Raw genomic sequence first — 12503 nt, forward strand, 5'->3', positions numbered from 1 at the left:
AATACTCGAAATAATTTATCATCAATTGCCTTCGTTTATTTCTTATCCGACATCGAACTAAAGACTAAAATCAAAACTAAAATCAAAACCCTAGGTACGTGATAAGCACATTTGACAATATTTATGATGCCATACTAATATGCAAATACCTCTCGTTTTATAGGCCCCTTCAATCGTCGGTAAAAACATGTTTGTTTTTCTCGTTATTAGATGATAAAACAGGCCCACGTCCCTTTATGTTCCGATATTGTTCACATGTGTCCCATAAACTCCCAATTTATAGGTGGTAATAATTGAAAAAATAATTCATTTCACCTGTAATAGTAAACTAAAGGTGAACATATTTACAAGCCTACATATATCCTTAAAACTATAGTAGATTTAGATTATAAACGTTCACAGCAAAAGTCTGAGAAAAAAGAAGATGTTTGGAAACTCATTATTCTGGCTTTCGGACTGCAGTTATACAGTTGTTGTTGTTGTTTTTGTTGTTGTTGTTGTTATTAAATAAAGAGCAATAATTCTTCGACAGCAATACTTGCAATTACAAATATTAATGAAATCTTATCAGCAAACTCGATCTACCATTTTACTTTTGTTCAATTTTAATATAAACGTTTTTCTAGTTTTCTTAACTATGCCGAAAGAAAATTTTGCATTATTTGACTGCATGCAGAGACAATTGACTTGCTAGAATAGCCCAAAGACGCATTTACATCTAAACCAGAAGAGGAGGCACAGTTCTCGAATTGAATTTATGCCCTGTTTGCTCGCACCTGCTGTTGGTCAGGATCATTATTGTCGGCCAGGTTATCAACATTAATTTTACCCCAATATTGCGCACACGAAGGAAAAAGTAAAAATAAAAGTGAAATACAAATGCAATAAATTGCGTTAAGAATTTCATTTATTTGCTATGTATAAACACGAAATCCCCACTTTAGATAAGCGAGAGCCCGATCACATCCGTTACGATACGAGCAGATAATCGGGGTGGACATCTTCGCTGGGGTTTAAACAATACCCGTATTCTTTACTGACAACGTTACTGCCGCATCTGTCTATGGGGTTTGTCCAATTAAGGTTTGTATCCTGAATTTGTTTACAGTCATAAATAAAGGTGACATATTCTACTGCATTGCAATGTTACCAATGTGTAAATACAAATTAATGCCCTGGTAAAATCTTGTATTTGCGATCACCGATTAACATAGACACCTTTTTGAGGGGGAAAAATACCGGCGTTTTTTTGTATGTAGACACCACCAATTTAATGTGTCGATAAATTGTTCACAGTGCTTAAGACATTTAGATAGAAGTTGAACAGCCGTTAAGAAAGTGTAGCAATACCATTGGTGCAGAGGTTGAATATAACATTTAAATACTGTGATCAGTGAAGCTACAAGAGATCTTCATTTAAGGCAAACTCTAGAGACTTGCAATATAATGATTCCCGAGTTCTGCCTAGTTGAAAACCTTTTAAAATTAATTTGTAATCTCTCGGTTTAGAGATTACGGAAGTGACTGCTGCGCAGAACCGGAAATCAATATGTGGGTGATGACTATCTCATTTGAAACTTATTAGGACGAATAGCGCACGACTCACGATCGTTGTGCCTGCTGACTTGTCAGGTTAATTCTCTAAAATTGATAATGACGTACAAATCATGGAAGAGAAAATCAGAATTATCGGCGTGCGTGACACGACATAACGCTAAGCAAATCGGGCTATTTCCGGTTTCGATGGTGTATGCATTTCTATTAATTCAAATACATTTATCTTCATCAGCTACAAACAATGCGATGCATGAGGATATAGTGTGTGGCACTGTGACTGGAACCTCTGCTTTCCTCAATGAAGATGATATCATTATAGACCATATTTGTATAAAGTATAAATGCTTTGATAATAGTAAAATTCAAATGCCTTCAGTACCCTTCCTTCTTCGATATAATATGTTAATTGTACACGTACTTTTGTGACCATTGTTATCCTCCACCGAAAGGCGAAGGGGGTCGAATAATTGTAGGCGCTGTTATATAACTTCATATATAGATATGTCTCATTGAGCACAAAGTGCAGTGTACAGGAACCATAGCTTTGGGTGCCGTATTTTTTGAGAGTTTGCCCTTTGTTAATTTTCATAATCACTTTTTGTTTTTGCATAACATGTAAAGTCTTCATGATATTGACTTCAAACTTAATATACAGATAAATCTCATTTAGGATACGTGCAGTGCACAGGATTCACAACCCTTGCTGCTGTAGTTTATAAGTTTATTGCCATCATAAGTTGGAAAAGTATTGATTTAAACTTCATAAACATATAGATCTCATTGAGGAGAAATGTAGTGCACATGAACCATAACTCTGGGTGCAGTATTTTCTTAAGTTATTGCCATTTGATTATTTTCATTCTTGTTTTTGTCCGGGGCATAACTTGAAAAATCTTTGAGATATACACTTCAAACTTTATAATCATAAAGATATATATTGCTTAGGAGAGGTGCAGTGCATAAGAACTATAACTCTGGCTGCAGTATTTTTCAAGTTATCACCCTTTGTTCATTTACATTGTTTTCCTTTATCGTAAGGCAAAGTTGATGCTGTTCTTATTTCGGCACGGGATATGGCCGTCTGTGACTGCACTTGTACAAATGCAAATGAGTACGCTACAAACATTCAATGGGACATTGTTTTTTCTCGCAATTGGTCTGGGATAGGTGGGATTTTATTATTATTATTATTTCATATTTTTTTTATTTTTTTTTTGGAGGGGGGGGGGGGGGTGACTGTTTTCCGCTAATTATATCCGTTGCATTATTGACAATTATTTCAAAGGCTTGTAAATAAACTCTGTTTCAAGGAGCAATGCAAGGGTTCAAACGGCAATGAACTAGACACAAACGTATAAACATCACATACACAAATACAAACACCACAAATAGAACACATTCATCAAAATATCATTAGCGATAAATGATGGGAATACCTCCTTGGAACGGTCAGTGCAACACGAGTTTACTAGAATACTGCATCAGTCGGTAATGCGGCGCGTTGACTGTACTGCAATTACCATTTCTTTCAATGAACAATTTCAATCAAACCGAGACTGCTATAAATTATCATAGTTTGGATGTACTTCCGATGGATATCTCTTATATCCATCCATAAGGTGCAGGTTTTGTTTTCGCTCCGAAAATAGCGGGGAATGGGCCTAACCTAGATATCCAGGGGGCATTTGGCGGGGATTTTATCAGCAGTTTGTACTTGCAGGTCGGGGATTGGCTGGACCGAAAGTCAAAGGCCCCGGTATTCCCCATACCTGGGGTGGGGGGGGGGGGACGGGGGTGGGTCACTCTTATTCAAAATCAATACATACATATGCATAACAAACATATTTTCAGTGATAAACCTTTAACTACTTACTAAATAATGCATTTTGGAAAACATTGATTACTGATAACACGATTGTTACCGGGTATTTAATAGCTGAACACGCAAACATATTAAATGATTGGTGAGTACTAAAATATTTACTGCGATCTACTGTCGTCTCATAAGGTAGAAATACGGTGTTTTCTGCACCTTTATTTCAAATTAAACTCGGTATCCTTCATAAGAACCATTGCCTCCGACATTTGTTTAACCTTTGTGGTATATTAAAACATTTGTATTAATTGTGGTAAGTCTTGTTTGGGAGTAAGAGTGCATCTTTAAATCACCATGAGCATTAATGTGAAATGTTGATGCCTTGTATTTGGTATTTGCTTGTTAAATACTTTTTTTTTAAATATTTGACCGAAACACATCAGCTGTAAAGTTTTTACAGTTTTTATTTTTGGTCTTTTCTCAACTTAAATCGTACTTAAAATGACCTATTTTGCCTTATTTTGAAGTCCAAAAATGTTTTTCTTTTATTAATATTTCGATAGTTTCCTACGTGTTCTTTTTATTCACAAAACGCCCTTTGAAATGATATCTAATGATACCAAAATAATATGGGGTCACCGTTCATCCACAATTCTCTTACTAGTTGGTCCGTTGGTTGGTTGAAACTCCTTTTGCATTAATTAATTCCTTGCGAGTTGAGCCGGCTGGTTTCACTCATATCCTGTTTTGCAACTACATGTTCCGTGTTCTGCACCTCATTTGACATGAACATTGCATACTTTTCATAGTATTCGATAGGACTGGGGTTTTCACATTGCAAGAAAACGCGTCTAAAGAGGTAATTAAAGCATCTGATGTTGGAGAAAGCTTGTTTGAAACAATTCACGTTTGGCAATTTTGGTTTGCCATTTTCTTTACAATTTTGCCTGGTTCGTCATTGTACAAACAAATAAATGCCTTCTCTACCCTGACCTCCTGTGAAATTCACAGAATTGAACTTACTAAAATCAAGATTTCCATTGGTCTTTATAAACTACAAATCTCATCCGTCATTGTAAAATTATTCAAATAAAATAAAGGAGAATCGGAAAGAGCTTTTTAGATCTCTGATTGTTAAAAAAGTTGAAGAATTGTATTTCTCCGCGAACGATTTTTTTCTAGAAAAAGTAAGACAGGTCATCATTTAAGAGTAAACACAACGAGTCAAACCCTCAAAATAGCGTACACAGTGATTATGGACTTGGTTGGTTTATGAATAATACGGTCCTGCCTTGGTGTCCGTACTTGTGTTGAGGACGTCATTTCGGGTCATGCTAAATTGCCGACTAGTTAGCCGACGATATAGAAATAGAAGGAAACTGCTGACCAATTGCTGACCATCCAGATAAAAAAGGAAATACTTGCTAATAAAATGAAAGAAGTATGAAAAGTTATATTATGTTTGATAATACACTATTAGTTATAACTCGTAATTGTATAATGATATTTCATTAAAGCTGATATTATATTTTATAAGAGTGTTTAGTTGCAAGCCACAAGCAAACTGGCTTACTACCTTCAAGGTCGATCATTATAGAATAAACAAACGTTCTCAAGAACTCAGTTCCTGTTGGTCATATATAATGACGCCCTACAATAAATCTAATAATACAGCACATGTCGACTTGTTCCCCTTTCAGGGGTGAAAACATTTCTGTTTTGAAACATAACACGTGTTTAGTCAAATGTTGCAAAACTGCTTACTGTGCATGGTTATAATATTCCTTTCAAAAGATCTGCACTGACCCAGGTCTTACCAAAAACCGATTAAACCAAAAGACAATATCTATGAAATGTCTAATATTCAAACCATTTGGACAAAAGTCATCCAGCTTGTTTACCACGGCCTAGTATGTTTTTAAAAATGCTTCTTGTTTACAGTCGATGCCTGGCTATACAACCATCAAAGCATAAACGTCAACGTCTATAACGGTTAAAGCCCCCAATGCTCCCTAAAGTATCCAAGTAAACATCTTTATGTCAGCATCTATGAAAAATATCATAGTAAAAATAAAATAAAAAATGTCCCCTCTGCCCACATTGGTACCATATTATCAAATATCGGTCCTGAAAGTGGCGCCGCATGTCAAATTTGAGACCCCTAAGTTACGCTTCCTTTAACGCCAAATCATTGAACCGAAACTGAGCTCCTGTGTGGCTTGTGAAAGCGAATATCACAGCAGTACGGAAGTAGTCTCCATCCGCATGTGATGATTCTATTCCATCTGTAATCATCTCCTGAGATAACAGATTAATAAATGCATGCTGCGAGATAATATACTTTTCCCCCAACGAACGTTATTTCCAGGGGGCTTATATCCTTGCTATTTTATCAATCTGCAGACCAAATCGTCGACAGGACTTGCATTGTTGAATGTGTTCTTGATGAAGCTTACTTAAAACTATTCAAAGCATTTCCATCAGTCGTCACATATCCTTCACTGACATGACCTGAACATTCATTAGTTAGTTTGTTTTGCTAACATGGGCTGTCTTTGGATTTCAATACATTGGCTTAGAAGTGTGTATAGGTTGCCTATTAGTAACACGTTTTCAAATTATGAAGGTTGGTATGCAGCTGTGGAAGTCAAGTGATATTTATACTTCTTTTTGCAACAGTAAATCGCTGAAACAATACCTGTTTGATGAAGTTTCACTGTAGGCCCCTGTCATCCAATTTGATTCGAGCTTTGTCTTTCAATCGTACAATATTTACATTTTTCTTTTTGAGTTATTCTTTCAGAGTCATTTCTATGCACACTGCTGCTGCTGTATGTGTTCTATTGTGCTGTTTACTTGATGCGTCAGTTGTTTCACACTGCTGCTGCTGTATGTGTTCTATTGTGCTGTTTACTTGATGCGTCAGTTGTTTCACACTGCTGCTGCTGTATGTGTTCTGTTGTGTTGTTTACTTGATGCGTCAGTTGTTTCACACTGCTGCTGCTGTATGTGTTCTATTGTGCTGTTTACTTGATGCGTCAGTTGTTTCACACTGCTGCTGCTGTATGTGTTCTATTGTGCTGTTTACTTGATGCGTCAACTGTTTCACACTGCTGCTGCTGTATGTGTTCTATTGTGCTGTTTACTTGATGCGTCAGTTGTTTCACACTGCTGCTACTGTATGTGTTCTATTGTGCTGTTTACTTGATGCGTCAGTTGTTTCACACTGCTGCTGCTGTATGTGTTCTATTGTGTTGTTTACTTGATGCGTCAGTTGTTTCACACTGCTGCTGCTGTATGTGTTCTATTGTGCTGTTTACTTGATGCGTCAGTTGTTTCACACTGCTGCTGCTGTATGTGTTCTATTGTGCTGTTTACTTGATGCGTCAGTTGTTTCACACTGCTGCTGCTGTATGTGTTCTATTGTGCTGTTTACTTGATGCGTCAGTTGTTTCACACTGCTGCTGCTGTATGTGTTCTATTGTGTTGTTTACTTGATGCGTCAGTTGTTTCACACTGCTGCTGCTGTATGTGTTCTATTGTGTTGTTTACTTAATGCGTCAGTTGTTCCACAATGATGCTGCTGTATGTGTTCTATTGTGTTGTTTACTTGATGCGTCAGTTGTTTCACACTGCTGCTGCTGTATGTGTTCTATTGTGCTGTTTACTTGATGCGTCAGTTGTTTCACACTGCTGCTGCTGTATGTGTTCTATTGTGCTGTTTACTTGATGCGTCAGTTGTTTCACACTGCTGCTGCTGTATGTGTTCTATTGTGCTGTTTACTTGATGTGTCAGTTGTTTCACACTGCTGCTGCTGTATGTGTTCTATTGTGTTGTTTACTTGATGCGTCAGTTGTTTCACACTGCTGCTGCTGTATGTGTTCTATTGTGTTGTTTACTTGATGCGTCAGTTGTTTCACACTGCTGCTGCTGTATGTGTTCTATTGTGCTGTTTACTTGATGCGTCAACTGTTTCACACTGCTGCTGCTGTATGTGTTCTATTGTGCTGTTTACTTGGTGCGTCAGTTGTTTCACACTGCTGCTGCTGTATGTGTTCTATTGTGCTGTTTACTTGATGCGTCAGTTGTTTCACACTGCTGCTGCTGTATGTGTTCTGTTGTGCTGTTTACTTGATGCGTCAGTTGTTTCACACTGCTGCTGCTGTATGTGTTCTATTGTGTTGTTTACTTGATGCGTCAGTTGTTTCACACTGCTGCTGCTGTATGTGTTCTATTGTGCTGTTTACTTGATGCGTCAGTTGTTTCACACTGCTGCTGCTGTATGTGTTCTATTGTGCTGTTTACTTGATGCGTCAGTTGTTTCACACTGCTGCTGCTGTATGTGTTCTATTGTGCTGTTTACTTGATGCGTCAGTTGTTTCACACTGCTGCTGCTGTATGTGTTCTATTGTGCTGTTTACTTGATGCGTCAGTTGTTTCACACTGCTGCTGCTGTACGTGTTCTATTGTGTTGTTTACTTGATGCGTCAGTTGTTTCACACTGCTGCTGCTGTATGTGTTCTATTGTGCTGTTTACTTGATGCGTCAGTTGTTTCACACTGCTGCTGCTGTATGTGTTCTATTGTGTTGTTTACTTGATGCGTCAGTTGTTTCACACTGCTGCTGCTGTATGTGTTCTATTGTGTTGTTTACTTGATGCGTCAGTTGTTTCACACTGTTGCTGCTGTATGTGTTCTATTGTGTTGTTTACTTGATGCGTCAGTTGTTTCACACTGCTGCTGCTGTATGTGTTCTATTGTGTTGTTTACTTGATGCGTCAGTTGTTTCACACTGCTGCTGCTGTATGTGTTCTATTGTGTTGTTTACTTGATGCGTCAGTTGTTTCACACTGCTGCTGCTGTATGTGTTCTATTGTGTTGTTTACTTGATGCGTCAGTTGTTTCACACTGCTGCTGCTGTATGTGTTCTATTGTGTTGTTTACTTGATGCGTCAGTTGTTTCACACTGCTGCTGCTGCTGCTGTATGTGTTCTATTGTGTTGTTTACTTGATGCGTCAGTTGTTTCACACTGCTGCTGCTGTATGTTGTCTATTGTGCTGTTTACTTGATGCGTCAGTTGTTTCACACTGCTGCTGCTGTATGTGTTCTATTGTGCTGTTTACTTGATGCGTCAGTTGTTTCACACTGCTGCTGCTGTATGTGTTCTATTGTGCTGTTTACTTGATGCGTCAGTTGTTTCACACTGCTGCTGCTGTATGTGTTCTATTGTGTTGTTTACTTGATGCGTCAGTTGTTTCACACTGCTGCTGCTGTATGTGTTCTATTGTGTTGTTTACTTGATGCGTCAGTTGTTTCACACTGCTGCTGCTGTATGTGTTCTATTGTGTTGTTTACTTGATGCGTCAGTTGTTTCACACTGCTGCTGCTGTATGTGTTCTGTTGTGTTGTTTACTTGATGCGTCAGTTGTTTCACACTGCTGCTGCTGTATGTGTTCTGTTGTGTTGTTTACTTGATGCGTCAGTTGTTTCACACTGCTGCTGCTGTATGTGTTCTGTTGTGTTGTTTACTTAATGCGTCAGTTGTTCCACAATGATGCTGCTGTATGTGTTCTATTGTGTTGTTTACTTGATGCGTCAGTTGTTTCACACTGCTGCTGCTGTATGTGTTCTATTATGTTGTTTACTTGATGCGTCAGTTGTTCCACACTGCTGCTGCTGTATGTGTTCTATTGTGCTGTTTACTTGATGCGTCAGTTGTTTCACACTGCTGCTGCTGTATGTGTTCTATTGTGCTGTTTACTTAATGCGTCAGTTGTTTCACACTGCTGCTGCTGTATGTGTTCTATTATGTTGTTTACTTAATGCGTCAGTTGTTTCACACTGCTGCTGCTGTATGTGTTCTATTGTGCTGTTTACTTGATGCGTCAGTTGTTTCACACTGCTGCTGCTGTATGTGTTCTATTGTGCTGTTTACTTGATGCGTCAGTTGTTTCACACTGCTGCTGCTGTACGTGTTCTATTGTGTTGTTTACTTGATGCGTCAGTTGTTTCACACTGCTGCTGCTGTACGTGTTCTATTGTGCTGTTTACTTGATGCGTCAGTTGTTTCACACTGCTGCTGCTGTATGTGTTCTATTGTGCTGTTTACTTGATGCGTCAGTTGTTTCACACTGCTGCTGCTGTATGTGTTCTATTGTGCTGTTTACTTGATGCGTCAGTTGTTTCACACTGCTGCTGCTGTATGTGTTCTATTGTGCTGTTTACTTGATGCGTCAGTTGTTTCACACTGCTGCTGCTGTATGTGTTCTATTGTGTTGTTTACTTGATGCGTCAGTTGTTTCACACTGCTGCTGCTGTATGTGTTCTATTGTGTTGTTTACTTGATGCGTCAGTTGTTTCACACTGCTGCTGCTGTATGTGTTCTATTGTGTTGTTTACTTGATGCGTCAGTTGTTTCACACTGCTGCTGCTGTATGTGTTCTATTGTGCTGTTTACTTGATGCGTCAGTTGTTTCACACTGCTGCTGCTGTATGTGTTCTGTTGTGCTGTTTACTTGATGCGTCAGTTGTTTCACACTGCTGCTGCTGTATGTGTTCTATTGTGTTGTTTACTTGATGCGTCAGTTGTTTCACACTGCTGCTGCTGTATGTGTTCTATTATGTTGTTTACTTAATGTGTCAGTTGTTCCACAATGATGCTGCTGTATTTGTACTATTGTGTTGTATACTTAATGCGTCAGTTGTATTACATTTTTTTTAAATCAACAACTGTTGTTTTGGTATTAATCCGAAGCGCTCTTTGTTTATCATTCTTACACCGGCCTCACGTCAAGTTTCTTCCAAGCAAGGCGTTTATGTTCCTTGTCATATGACATACATTTACAAAACATACATACAATACATTCTGAAATAGTGGATGTTTCGGAAGAACAACATTCGAACAAGGTATCAAGAATACAAGTATCTGCCATGGCCGTTGGTTCATCCCAACCCGTGCGTTGGGTGTTTTGCGGAAACATAAATATATATCTGAATGCAACTAAGTGCAAATGTGACAAGAAACACTCCGCCCCAACACTTAAAAAACACAAAAAAACACAACAGCAACAACAACAAAACAACACCTAAAACAAACAAACAATACAAAACAACAACAAAAAAAACAACAACAAAAACTTTGGCGATTGCATGTTGTCATTTGCTGATCATTCGCATTTTCTTATTCCAAGGTGATCAATTTTGTAGACAAAAGGTCTGAAAATAATGGATTTAATGCAACATTTAAATCAATATTCGCTTTCATGTCTAGTACTCGACGATATATACATGTATATCTTTTATATAAAGACCCGTAGCAGATGAAACATTGTTTAAAATAAACTAAAAAAAATCGCAATGAAAAACACTCACAACAGGAAGTATGCTTGGTATTTTCAAATCATGGAATAAACAATAAACTATTAATGATAAAACGTCCCACGAATAATCCAGTTGTAGTTGAGCAGCTTGCAACTGATAAGCTCTTCATTCCATCTGTCGAGGTAAAACCCAGCCATCGAAAGTCAACATCGGAAATACATGGCTGTTTGGCGATGAGCCTCGTTTCCAGGAGACAGAATGTTCCATTAATTGATGGTGAAAATGTCATTGATTTTGTAGCTGTAAGTGTATTTAAAAAAAATAATACAGTTTTACATGATGACGAGACAAGCGTACGCTAGTCGTTGTTTCATAAAAGGATATATAATTTTTACTGCGTTATAACGCGAAATTAATTTAAGAAAGCAGGTATTATACCATTGCTGGTATTTAATTGCACAAATATCAATGTTTTGTTTTTGTTTTCAAAAAATTAAATAAAAAAATTGGTTTGTTTATCGATTGGAAACAAAGAATAAAGCTCAGATAAACCGAATCCATGTTTACATTTTGTCAAACATGAAACAGAATGAGAAATGCATTTAATTATTGACATCATTTACGTTGTTAAAGATCTGTTCCGGGACTCTGTCACCCCTATAACCGTCCATCAGCAAGGATTAATCTGTCAAACCAGTAAAACTGACATCCCTCGCAAGGATATGAAGACTCATAAAATCGCCACCATTGCTGGAGTGTTTGATTTTCCGCCCGTGCATTATGGGTAATCGGCATAAAATTGATTTTAATCGGCAATATTCAAATATTCGCGCACATTAGCATACTGATATTGTTATGAACTTTGATCTTTTGCGCCTATTAGAGTAAACCGACAGGGGGATAATGGACGTGCTGCAATGACAAAGATTCCGCTGCACTTTGGGACGATGACCATTGACCATCAGTCAGCATTTCACGAGGCTGTCCATATGTGTCAGAGGCTGCAGCACCTCGATCAGTTACAATTGCAAATAAATTGCTGCAATTTCGATGAATGATAATGTTGAAATGTTTAAAAATTTGCAAAAAGGATAAATTGCGCATGAATAATGCGTTTAACACTTGTTTGCGTTTTATTGATTCATCTTTAATGTGCTGGACTGTTTAAAAAGGCAGTGGCCGGTGTTGACAAAACTTGCCTGACACATGCCAACAACAGCGCGGCTTTGTTTGGCCCGCGAATCGAACGCAAGACATATAACATATTTGTTTAAGTGATCATACAGCAAATATTGGTTTAACATCATGACAGATCATCGTGCGACACGCTGGGAAAATGAAGATAGTTATAAAAGTGGTTATGAATATTGTGACATAAAATCGGGGCGTGAGAACACCCTGGTCAGCTTGGGACCCTATCCGCATTCAAAGGGTATCTGGACAATGACCAAAAACCAACTATTAACACATGAATGAATTATCGAATTTCATTAACATGTATTTATATCTTAATAAAATAATGTATTTAAAGTGAGCTTTCCCCATGAATTGACATCGCAATTAATGCCGTGAAATACACATTTTCTGCAGTATTGTGACATTGGGGACCACCTGTTTAAAGTTTCTCTCACAATAAAAATAGACAATTTCCAAAGAAAGCAAACTAGCATATTACAAGTAAAGTCAAGAAATGGACTGCTACGTACACGCTTATGAATATTTATATTACTTTTCAGGTCGTCATCTCACAATATGTCAATGTTTTACACCTAGTGGCTAGGTATACCAGATGCACCTTTTGTGAAATAA

This window comes from Mya arenaria, chromosome 11 (assembly GCF_026914265.1).
Source record: "Mya arenaria isolate MELC-2E11 chromosome 11, ASM2691426v1".
NCBI lineage: Eukaryota > Metazoa > Mollusca > Bivalvia > Myida > Myidae > Mya > Mya arenaria.